Raw genomic sequence first — 13,281 nt, 5'->3', positions numbered from 1 at the left:
TGGCGCTCAACCGGCGTTTTTAACGTAACGTACAACCCGCTTACGTGTTTCGTAAGGCATTCAAGTGTGCCATTGAACCAAGCTTTATGGGTCTTGCACTGAATCTGGAGATTATTAAAAACGAGCATTAATCTTTTAAGGTGTCTGTCTACTGGCCGGCCCAGTTAAGCATTTACTGCCTCTGGCCAAAAGCGAGGTGTCATTGATGCTCTCTCGGCCAGGGGAATTAAGCCATTAATTAGAACAGCACACTTTCGATTCAATTTCGCACATTCGAGTATCTCATTGCTGAACGTGGGTCGAGCCCAATGCAGTCTAGACTCTAGACCGATTACTACCCTACCTACAGCACTCATGACAACACGCACGATCCGAGATAAAATCCATGTCAAGTTCAGGCTGGTAGTAAGGTCTTGCCACGCACTGGGGCATGAAGATCGAACGCTCCGGCTGGGAGATCAGTTCTATGAAAACCCTTCAGTGGGTGGCTGAAACTAAAAACTAAAACTGAGCAAAAACTTGTCTAAGGTTGCAGTGCTGAGCTCGTTGCCCGAGGCGGTTTTCTCCATGGCTCTAGCTACACGCGCCACTTGACCCTTTCGGGGTCGGGCGGTTCAAAAACGTGGCTTTGGCTGCCGCATTCGCAATGCAATTGAAATTGGATTTGGATTGGGCTTGGGTTCGGGAGTTGGACTGTGCTTTTCCGATTTTCGAATTAGCCGCACTACTTGCTCGGTAGCCTGACCGGCTCTTGTACTGCCGTTCTCTTCCTTGGTGGAGTTTTATATTTTTTATTTCGCTACAAATTTTTAACAAATCGCATTTGAAAGTTATGGCACGAGTTTTAAGTTATCGTCGCCAGGCCAACAAATTGCACCTCGGAGTGTTATTGCTTTTCTATTTTTGGGGATTTTGTGTAACAATTTTTTCTCAATTTCTTTGGTTATGAATAGCTAACGGCAAGTGGTAGTTTCTCCAAACTTGGCTCATACCAACACAAGCAAAAACCAGACAACTACATGTTAGAAACTAAATAACTTCATAATTTTTTTTATTCTCAACTGCGTATTTTTGTCTTAATAAGCATATGAAATATCTGTACATCTTTTTAATAAAATGACGGAACTTAACGCGTTAATGCATCCGTTAATGAGCACCAAATGGGCGTGATCCCCTCGGGTATCACACCACGTACACCACGTGCCACAAGTAAACATAAAAGTAAATTAGAAATACTATAAATATACACAAAAAATCAGCAAATCCCACAAAGAAAAGGTAAGCAAATATTTTTTGTATGTTCATCTGGGTGCTTCCTCAAACAAGTTGCTGTATGTACGTGTTTTGACATTCTTCCTGAATTTGACTAGACGGTGCATGCTTGACTAATTGCCAAACACAAAACCTTAAAAAAAGCCAACAAGCTTTAAGATAAAACATTTAAATACTCTTTTAAAAATATTAATTTAATTGAAGGCTCAAAACTGAGGTTTTTTTAATCGTATTGAGGTCAAGTAGCTCTTTTTAAAGACAAATAAAGATTTAATTTTTTACTGCTGGTATAAAATCATTATACCCTTCGAGAAAGTGTACAGAAACACAGAAAATGCTTAATTAGCCGCAAAGCATAAAGAAGACGTTTTTGGTGGAGATTTTTACCTTTTATTTTATGTTTGCTGTTTGTGAAGACACGCCCTGGAAATCGGCAAAGGTTCAACTGATGACGTTTTGCAGTGGCTTCCGGTGACACCACAGATTGCTGAGTCAGATGGCTTTAAAATGTTTATTTTTTTAAAACTTAATTGATTGATAATTAATTGAAATTTTTGTATAATTGTCATATTAGCTAAAAGGTTTTTAGACATAGTCAACACTTAATGACAAGCTTAATAACAACTTAAACAGAAACCTATAAACAAATTATGAAAAGGGCTTAGAACCAAAGGATGTTCCTAAGAATAATTCCTGAATTCCTAAGAATACTTCTACAGTTTTTAAGCTGGACACATGTTTTTGTCATCTGTTTGTTTATGTTTGATTTACGACTTAATTTGCATTTGTCCATGTACGTGCCCTTTTTGACAAAATTAAAAAACCAAAACGAAAAAAAGAAAGGAAAATCGTGTGTTTATGAGACATTTATGGGGGAATATGTTTTGAATATTTAATTAGAGTCGGTCTTTGGCCACGCGCTAGTCTTGGCCGAGATTTGAAGTGAGGACTGATGACATAACACCAACTATTTATGATATTGGTCACAATGCAGGATCATTGTTTCCGAAAGGGTGTCAAAACATTGATGGCAACGATAGATTGCCAACTCTCCGGACATAAGCTATATTGGTGGAAGGCCTTGAAAGACAAGAAACCAACTTCCATCATGCAACGCTCTAATAAAGGAACCATTTTTGTAAGCCAGCAAATTGAGTCATATGCTGCGATGTTTAAGCCAGAGACTATTTGCCAAAAATTTGGCTCTCGAGCAGTAAACGTCGTTTGGCGCACGATTAGCCCCCGTAACCTGTGACCCCGTCTAATCAATGTTCATCTCCGGGCCTGATGTGTGTGGCATGCCCCAGCAGCCAGCAACCACCAGCCCAGTTAGCTGGCAGCCGAGCCGAGCCAAGCCGCCTAGACTAGACTGCTGCAGCTCACATGCTTTATAAGTAAATACTTAGGTGCATACATAACACTTGACTGACCCAATTCAAGAGTCGCGCACTCTCGAGCCTGGGCTCTGAACCTTTTAAAGAGCTATTACATGTTGCAGCCAAAAGATTAAATGGAGCCCAAAAGCGGGCTGCCAGCAAAAACCACAGCAAATGCCACAACCAAGCCATGCTAAAAAATATTGCGTTGTCTCCGGTTGACTGACAGGACAGAAGTCGACGTCCCGGACAAGATTACTCTTAGCAGATTACAAGGGGCCTAAATTATATAAATTAAAAGTTGGCTAGAAAGGTGAAACTAAATTGAATAAACTTTAAAATAGGTTCGATTCTCCATATAACTTAGTGTCTTTTGATGACCTCATGAGCATTTAATTTTAAAACCAAACCATAAAAAGAACTTAAGCCTTCCCCAACATTCCAAGCACTTCCTTCCTGTCCTGTGTATTTCAAGATCATTTATGTCATTGGATTTGATGATCACTTAATTAACTAGAAATGCTGACATTTTGGATATTTCCTACGGGCCTAAACGCAGATCAAGCCAAACGATAAAAATCTCCAAGCTATGTATATGCAGAATAGCTGAGAGATGCTACCAACTAGAAACGTCAAATAGTTTAGGCCTTATAGAGCTAAACTAATTGGCTTCCTGGCCAACAGAAATGGCGAAGACCACATCTCTGGTTAAATAAACAATTTAATTATAAATAAATAATTAAATAAATGTCTTAAGTGGACAGCCAATTTACATGGCATGTAAATGTTTTTGTTCTGCCCAGTTGGATTCTGGCCAAATTCTATAAATAAAATTCATATAAATCAGTCAGTCAAACGATTTTGGACAAGTTCAAGTTTTTGCGGAGAAGCGCGATTATATAGCAAATTTGTATATTGTATATCCATACAGTGCGTTTCATAAACATTGAATTGTAGCGAATTAAAAAAAAAAAATGTTGAATGGAAAAAGGCACCTTGAGATATTTTGCTTAATAATCTAATCCACAAGAAATAAATTCACGTGAATTTAAAAGTGACTTACTCTTTCGATAAGAACTGTTTATTTGGTATAGGCTGTCAGTGGATCGATCGGCCTTTTATGGCAACTGGACCATGTGGCAAAGCTGAATATCAAATTGTTCAAGTATTTCTATATCGCTTGTTCCCCTCGATTTGTGGATCGTCTCAGTCTGAGACCCACGCGTGTTAATTACAAATTGTTTGTTGTGCTTTTTGTTGGTGCGGTTACCGTAGTCGTTATTGTGGTTCTTGCCATTGTGGGTATTACTTTGTATTTTTAATTTCTAATTTTATTCGTCTCTATAGTTTCGAGGCGCGCAACTTGTGTCACATTTAGAGGGAACGTATTTATCATGTCAGCAATTAATCAACGGAGTTGTATTATTTAATACCAGTTACATATGCCCGCCAGATTCCATTTTGAATAATTAAGAAGTAAAATTACGTAGATTTTAGAATTATTTTCGAAATAATTATACTGACCCAATTGGAAAAATTATTCAAAAATGTTCAGCTTCTAGTGACTGACATAAACACGAAAGAAACCTGATGACACACCATAAGGACCATAAATATTTTCAGTTCCAATTTTGCTCTAGTCAGTGGGTAGACAGCGAACGGCAAGTCTATTATTGCATTTTTATTATCTCTTAGCTTTTCGTAATTATTCAACTCATTTTCATTGGGGGACAGGCACTGCCTTTCGCAACGTTTCTTCATCTTTAGAGACTACAGCATGCCATAAAGTCTGTCCCAGCCAGTCAGTACTCCGTCAGCTAGTCGGTTATTCATTAGGTCTCCGTAAATGGTCAGCAAAAAATACTTTAGTTGTTAAATGGTTAAATGCGAATTTCTTGTTTTCCGACACTATGGGAAAGAAGGTTGAGAGGGGCTTTACCAAAGTACTCGTAAAAGCTGAAATGGATCATTGAACCGAATTGGCTCCCAAGTACCTTTAAGATACAGTTTAGGTCTTATAAACTTCAAATCTAAGGTTACATTCAATCAAAAATTTTAATAGGAAATAAATCATCCTCCCCGGACATATTTTAGGCCTAGTCTTTCCTAGTCTTAATTTCTGTTATATAATCCAATTAACCAATGTGTTTAAGGCAATATTAAATGTAACCCACCGAACGGCATTGCGTATAATTAAAAACTGTTAATTGCGGCAAGTGAGTGAAACCCAAGGCGGCCAAAAGTAGGCGTTTCTTCCCAATTTCGGCCCGCTTTTCGTGTTGCCCAATTCCGAGGAGGTCCGCCAAGAGCTGTTACAATTGCGCACTTCATTTGTGCCACGGGTCGTCGCCGAGCGGCTTGGAGGCTGTTTCACCTACATTAGTTAATTATGCGCTCCATTATGCCCAATGAGTGTGGCAGAAAGGGAGAGGTAAGCTGGGCGAGAGGGAGGCCAGATAGGTGACCAAAATGGGCAAGGGGTGGGGTCAGGAGTTGAGAAATACTCTACCAGACAATTGTCTTTGGAGTGTGTATCTGGGCATCTTCACTGCTCGCCCAGGCAACCCACATCCGATATAAATACAGTATGCTCTTTCTTAAATTTTAGAAACAGTTCATGTTTTTTTTTAAAGAATTTAATATTTAAGAAATTAGTTGTTTTTTTTAAGCTCAACTACCTTTTTTTTAAGAATTCTATCAAATTTAAATTATTTTAATTAAGATGGATTTAGGCTTCACTGTACCAACTGTCTATTGTTGTGTCTCGTTGGCGCTGATGGCATCATTTCAGCAGCTTCACCAAATCTGCAAAGTACATGCAATGTCTGCTCTTTTGTAATTTAACATTTTGGCTGGTGGGAAGCTCCGAACTATGCCTGATTGACTGACTCACTGACTGACTGGCTGACAGAGTTGGCTGCTCCCTCGATTCCTCGACACAATGCGATTCAGCCCGACGCTGCCATAAAGTTTGTCGCTTAAGTCTTTCTCCATTTTAATTATTCATTCATTTGTGTTAATTGTATGCGTGCCACACACTGCACAGCGATTCAATTTTCTATATATCCCAGACATAATGGCAGCATTCGATGAAGGAGTAGCGTGGGCGGTGCTGTTTCATGACATCAAAAAGAGACTCATGAAAAGACGAGAATTAACTTTTGTAAAGATGCTAATGATTGATTGCGTTTGCATCAATGAGTCTCTCAAAAAGTGTTGGCCAAATGTCAAACTGCATTGCGTGAGTTTTTCCAACAATTGATTTAATTTTAATTGTTTGGGTGCAGCCAGGGTGTGATGAGGAATGGTTTCTTTACGATGATTACAAAATATTAAATTTTTCTATTAAAACTTGTTTGTTTTTTTTATAATCATCTACTAAGTTAAGAGGTAAGCCCAGATAAAGTATCTTCTTTGCAAATATTTTTTTAAACAAATTTTTTTTATTAATTTATGATAGGCTTAAAATATATATAAATTTTTTCATAAATCAACAAATTCCCATATCAGATGAACCATAAAAACATAATCAAAACTTTATGGCACTTTTTTCGAAAGCCGGCTTTTAAAAATCCCCGTGATCTTATAAAATAAGCTTTAATAAAACAAGTAAAATAAAAATAAAATGAGATGAGTCGGGAAACGCCCACCTGGCACATAACTTCAAAGCAGGTCCCTTACGCAGACTGGAACGCGATCTTTGAAAATGTCATAAATCTAATGGGAATGACCGCTTTTTGATTTGATATGTCCATAAAGATCAGAATTTTATTATCCATCAGTTCTTTGCAATCGAAGTCATCCGACCTGGCACCAATTCGTCTACCAACACGCCGAAAGTTATCGATATCGATATGGCAGCTCGAGATGATTGATGGCCTTTAACGATTCATAACGGTTTCGCCATTGTCTCTAACTGTGCATAGCACCAACGTGGCAGTGGTGTCATCATCACATCAATCATACGCCCCTACAGCGTCAAGAGACCGCCACGAGTCGAGCTCCAGATCGAATGCAGCTAACACCCTCTGGTGGATGTGGATATGGATATGGAAATGGATACGAGTGTCTCTGGAGATGGATGGATGCATCGGAGACGTGTCTCCGACTGGCTCTAATGAGATCTTTGTGTTTCTCACAGGAGAAAGTTGAAGGTGAAGAACTTGTATTATTTGTCAACGCCTTAAACGGCAAGGTATCAAAATACAGACCATAATAAAAGTTTTTGTTCACCTAAAAAAATAAAGAAAGATTTAATAACTTTTATTTTAGTTTTCCTATTTTAATAAGTTAAGAATTAAGCAGTTGTAGAATAATAGTCATAAATTTCATACATTTTGTTAAGTGTATAAAGAATATTTATTTTCATCACTGTACTGTTTCTTTGTTCCAGTTGCTAAGAGAGAAATTTTGGTCAAATTCTTATTTATTTGCATCTATTTGTCAACTTTGATGTTCGATTGCCTAATGGCCATTATCTTGTTTTACCAAATACGTCTAAACAAATACCAAAATTTAATCATAAATTAGTTTGTATAAAAAATCAAATGGGTCAGAAAATAAAGCGCTCTTAAAAATAAGACAAATATAAATCAAGTTGAGCTCAAAATTATTAAAAATTTACAAATGAATATGACGAACTATGTAAATAGATATTGCGATTTGTAATATATGTATGTATGTATGTAGTAACTTATAGTATTCAAAAAGCTATAAAAATAAAGTATTCTTTAATAATTTTTTTTACCGCACTGAAATACGTTCCCAATGTATAATTAGTTAATTTATCACCATTCTTTATTACTCCACCACCTTAGACTCGTAGATATTCTTGGCACTCTTTGCATTTTGTTAAAAAATCAAAAAAATTTTATTGATTTCCAATGTTTATTTACTTAGGATCGCATTGTTTAAAACCTCACGACAACATAAACACCGCTGGCGGGGGTGTGGGTAGTTGGGGGGCCATTTATTTGCATGATTTGACAGTTCTTTAAGGCGATTGAATCTACTCATGAAGTCGTAAACATTTGAATGGCTTCGGAAAATATTATTATTGAGTAATAATAGTTGGTACATGCTGTGCAAGCCAAACTAAATGCTCAAATGCTTATCGATAATGCCTTAATTATATTGTGAAACCCAGGAAATACGGATCTAAGACCCATTCAAGAGTGGGGGAGTAAGATCGATGGGTCGTTGGACTACGTATACGCACCGTTGATGCCGGCGCTGAAGAGGCCTTCAACTTGACACTTTATCGCCGAATGGCTGGTCACGTTTATCACTCTTTTACAAAAAACCCTGCATATGGACAAACTCATGCGTAGAGTCAGCAGCTGTCAGACTTCCACTTCCTTATGGCTATCGGCGATTCATTGTCAGATCGTAAGTCGAAGCGAATCAAAACATCTTACAATGGAACTACTGTGATTATGCATAATGAAAACACAATTAAAGTTTATTTATTGTCAGATATCCGAAAACGTGATGAAATGTCTTGGGGTAGCTTCTTTGATGTCCAAGAATTTTTACAAAATTTTTAGGGATATGTAAAATTGTTGTTAAAATTGTTAATGCTATATGGCCCAGTGGGATGGCTATATCTTTCCCAATTCACAACCGATTCTCAAGCGGAGAACCTTAAACGATTTCTAGATCGATTCTCCACCAATCTTCATCAAAATCCTGAGACAAAATATTTTTTAGATTTTTGTCCATTTTTCGTGAAGGGATCCCTTGAAAATGTGGTTTTCCCCTATATGGGCCAGTGCAGTGGCGGATTTAACAGGTGGGCAAAGGCGTCCTTGCCCACTGGTCCCCCCCGACGAAAGGCTTTCAGGGCCCCTCGTGCTGAAAGTTACACCTTCGATTTCTTTTCCACAAATCTGCATCAAAATCTGGGAACAAAATATTTTTAAGATTTTTTGTCAAATTTTCTGGGCTGTCCCCTTCAAAATGTGCAAAATGCATGGGGAGCCCCGTATGACCCACTGCGAAGGCCATATCTTAGGAAATATTCATCCGATTCTTGAACGGAATACCTTAAACGATTTGTGGATCGATTCTCCATAAATCTGCATCAAAATCTGGGAACAAAATATTTTTAAGATTTTTGTCAAATTTTCTGGGCTGTCCCCTTCAAAATGTGCAAAATGCATGGGGAGCCCCGTATGACCCACTGCGAAGGCCATATCTTAGGAAATATTCATCCGATTCTTGAACGGAATACCTTAAACAATTTGTGGATCGATTCTCCATAAATCTGCATCAAAATCTGGGAACAAAATATTTTTAAGATTTTTTGTCAAATTTTCTGGGCTGTCCCCTTCAAAATGTGCAAAATGCATGGGGAGCCCCATATGACCCACTGCGAAGGCCATATCTTAGGAAATATTCATCCGATTCTTGAACGGAATACCTTAAACGATTTGTGAATCGATTCTCCATAAATCTGCATCAAAATCTGGGAACAAAATATTTTTAAGATTTTTTGTCAAATTTTCTGGGCTCTCCCCTTCAAAATACCCTTCAATGTACCCTGATAAAATTTTGCCCACTGGCCCTTTTTCCTTAAATCCGCCACTGGGCCAGTGGAATCGATTCTCCACCAATCTGCATCAAAATCCTGAGACAAAAAATTTGTTTCAATAAAATAAAGCCACCTATGGTTAGGTTTCGACAAAAACGGGTCTGCTGGGTAACCTACTCGGTACTAGGTGGCGCTGTAGTTCTACGTATCGTAGACATCGTTCTTCTAAAAAGTACCATCTCTAAAATACGTGTCATCTCTAAGCAAAAGGTTCAAAACTTGGATAACCTTGGGTTACCAAAACATAATTGGCGCCAAAGAAAACAAAAATTTCATAAATAATTAAAATTTTAAGAGTGTATTCCTTACTTGATTCATAGGAGAATATTCTCAAATTTATTAAAACTATTTTTATGTTATATGTCTAGTTAGTCCCGATAATCGCCTTGCAAGTTACAACACAATAACCCCTTGAAGTATGCAGCGTGTTTCGGTTTCCTTGCCGCTCGAAACGCATCCCCAAAATGCATTTCTGGCTCGTTTTCGTCAAGCTGCTTGGGCATTTGGTTCACCTTGAACCGGTTTTCTTTTCCCCGACCCCTCCCCCGCCCACTCGGAGCTTCAGACCCGCCTCAGGTGTCAATGTACGTGTTGGGCAATTCTAATTAATTAATAAATTAAGAATGACAAATGATTTTCAAATGCCTTAATTAATCATTTTTAACGCACCAGCGACAGCTTCGAACGTGCGTTGGACAGGTGACGCCAACGAAAATGGTCAAGGAAGGTGTCAACGTTCGAATCGAATACATTTTTTGGATGTTTTTTCAAAACTAATTACCCAGTAATAAAATTGCAAAAATATACTTTCAGAAAAAAGCTTTGAATTCTAATTAGATTAGTTTTATTGAAATATGTTTCAGTTGTTTTAAAGCCTTAAATCTAAGCCTAAATCTATCATATTCCAGCGTTTCAATTATAAAATTTGTAAAAGGCTTAATAGTTCCTATAATGATTGTTGAAATCTGGCATTTAGTTGCGCCATGATTACTATCTTTTTCTGGAAATGGTGAAAAAATTAAAGCATAATTTTCATAATGAAATGATTTTAGGTATCGAAGTGTGGGTTATATCAGATCGGTGGCTCGATCTCCATATCCCTAGCCAGCACAATCGGCCAGTTGTTAACCCAATTTGGTCAACCGTTTAATTGGCTGACAATCGAATGGCCCGTACCAGCAAATGTCAGGCGTGGAATGCCGGGCAAATGGGGCGGCTAATCAGAGACAGAGGCCCACAAAGATGTGAGTGGAGGCCAGGGCTACCCAAAAAATGATCGATTGCAGTCACCGGGAGGCGACAGTCACCGTCGGTGTCACAGTTGACACAACACAATCGACTTGGGCGAGGCAGTCCGGGTATTTCATATCGTTTTCCGTTTCAATTGGTAGCAATTACAAAGCGACCCTCGAACTATTTGACACTATTCGTTTGGTGAATGTTGATTAATTAGATTGAATTGGCTCGGCTGAGATTAGATGGCGGGAGGGCTCCTTTACAGATTAGCGCATCTCAAGGGGCATCAGCCGGCGGTTGAAGGGAGCTGGAATCAGGAGTATATATACCTATACAAGTATCACGCGTCGGCAAAACGCATTTATCCACGATGACTCGCTGGTATTGGGGAAAAATGCTGACTCTTGGTCTTCGGATTCGTATCGATCGCCAAACACTTTTTGGAGTAATTTCAATTTCATAATTCGTTGCGCTAATCTCGTCTTTCTCATGATCGCAGAGAACTCGAAGCTGAGTCAGTGCATCTCCATAGCCATCTCTATCGTCATCCCCATCTGAGACTCCAGTGCCGATGCCAGATCCATTTCCAGCTACCTCGTTTTGTGCCGCATCATGCAAATGGATCCGCTCCTCTGATTGATACATAAACACGCGCAAAACTCCTCCACCGATCGGATCTATTGGGGCTCATTGGCGGCATCTCTAATAGAAATGTTTGTGGCTCACAAATCCGACAGCGTCGAGCAGAGGACTTTCGTTTTTTCCCCGCCATCATAATTTTGTTGTGGGTTGACTCTTCCGTCGGCTGTCTTTTGGTGTCTAAGCCCTTCCGCTGCCTTTATCAATAGGCCAGCGGAGATAAGCTGTGGGGCTATAGGGCTTTCTGGGGCGCAGGAGTCGCAGGCGACCCTGCTTCCTTGGCATGTCAGCTATTTTGCATAAATGACAGTCACACCCATACATATAGGCACATTCTGTATCCACACACACTCAGACATTCAACAAACAATCAAATGCCGTCTAGTGCCATGAAGGGGCGTTCTGGGAGGAGAGTTTCCAAGCTCAAACTGCTCGAAACAGTGGAGCAAATGTCCTTTCTTAAATGGCTTTGATTTAAAGAGGACTTTTAACATTTCCTGAAACATAAAGAAGTTTTATAAATAAGCTTTAGACTTATATTTTAATATACCCTTTAATGATTGGCATACACACTTTTATAATAAAATTAAAAACTTTAGACTTTTTCCACTGTACTATCCCAGGTCCGCCCATCTAGGCAGAGAGAGGGCCATGGCTGGTTGGGGGGCGTGGCTCTTCCATTGTCGCCCTGGCTGCGTATTTGGCGCTTCCTCCTTTGCATACATGAATACGTAATTGAATTTTGCGGCGTGTTGTCAATTTTGTTTTTCCCGCCTGCTGCTGAGCAGTTTTTCCGATTTTCCCTCCTTACTTTTAACCTTTTTCAGAGCGGGGCTCTTTCAACGACTCTGTTGCACATTTAGCAGCGCATCCACTTAATTTGAAGACTGCAGCCTTCCGCTCCAGAAAGTCATGAAAGTCACTTGTTGCACTTGGGTTTCCATTAGCTTACTTAAAAAGTTTCAAAGCCATTTCAATTATCTATGCAGAGTGAACAAAATAATATTTTTGTTTTGCTAATTAGGAATTCAGCTTTAAGTATTTCTATCGAATTCAGTTTAAAAACATCTTATTTGCCAACCCCGTTCCTGTGCTTCCCCCTTTGAGCCGTGAAGGATTTTTGTTACTGGCTCCATTCTGCCTGTCACTTGGGTTAATTGCAATTGGCAATGGGAGTGGACTGGAGTAGACTGGCGATGGTGATGGCGGAGGAATTCGAATAGAGCTGCCTGCTTCAACGGAGAACTTTAATGCAGTCGGCATAATAATTATCTGCAGCATCAGCCAGCTCCCGGCCAGAAGTCTGTGACATGAAATTGAAATTAAATATGAGTACTTCATATATATGCTGTTATTCTTCTATGGCGCAGACCCATAACGACGTGCCCGGTATGTTTAATTATTTAGGATGATATTCAAAAATGGTATGAGTGAGAAAAGGCGAGTAGGAATACCGATTTTTATATGCGCTGCGATGGTCGTTTAATAAAAATCGAAATTAGCGGCGCATACATTTGAGAATGTGGAAGATTGCTGGGATTCTCTATCTCGATCGTTCACCATCCGTGGCAGAGGCAGAGGCAGACATTCCGACGTCTATGCGGACTTATCTCTGACATTTATCTACGAACTTTGGATGCTGTGGATGCCGATAAACACGCGATTGTGAAGACCGACGCAGAGGCATTCGGTGCTGTGAAGATTCCATTTAATTGAGGACCCGAGAAGCACTTTGGATGATTGCATCGCTGCACTGACTGTTGATTATGCGTGCAATTAGACCGCATCATCACTCACAATTTTTTAACACTTTCCGTACATACCCGTCCGGCACTTACGACTACTGCCCTAATGTCCGTTCATCAATCAGATTGGCGGCTGTGTAGAACTATTTTCCCGCCGTCATATATCTCGGCTTCAACTAAAATCAAGCCAAAGCAATAGCCAGAGGTGGACTCGGGGTTGGAGTCATTATTTCCACATTTACTTAGCTCATTTATCAGCATTTTCGTTCGCCCACAACTTCTCGAAAAAATTGAGATAAAAGGTGAAGAAAATTTCGAATTTCGGCTTTTGCTTTTTTGGGTTTTTGAAAAATTTACCACATTTCTTGTTGGCTTTGTAATTTAGACATTAATCTAAGTGTCTCGCTCATTTGGTTTGTTT

This window comes from Drosophila bipectinata, chromosome 2L (genome assembly GCF_030179905.1).
Source record: "Drosophila bipectinata strain 14024-0381.07 chromosome 2L, DbipHiC1v2, whole genome shotgun sequence".
Classification (NCBI taxonomy): Eukaryota; Metazoa; Arthropoda; class Insecta; order Diptera; family Drosophilidae; genus Drosophila; species Drosophila bipectinata.
This window is presented reverse-complemented; position numbering follows the sequence as displayed.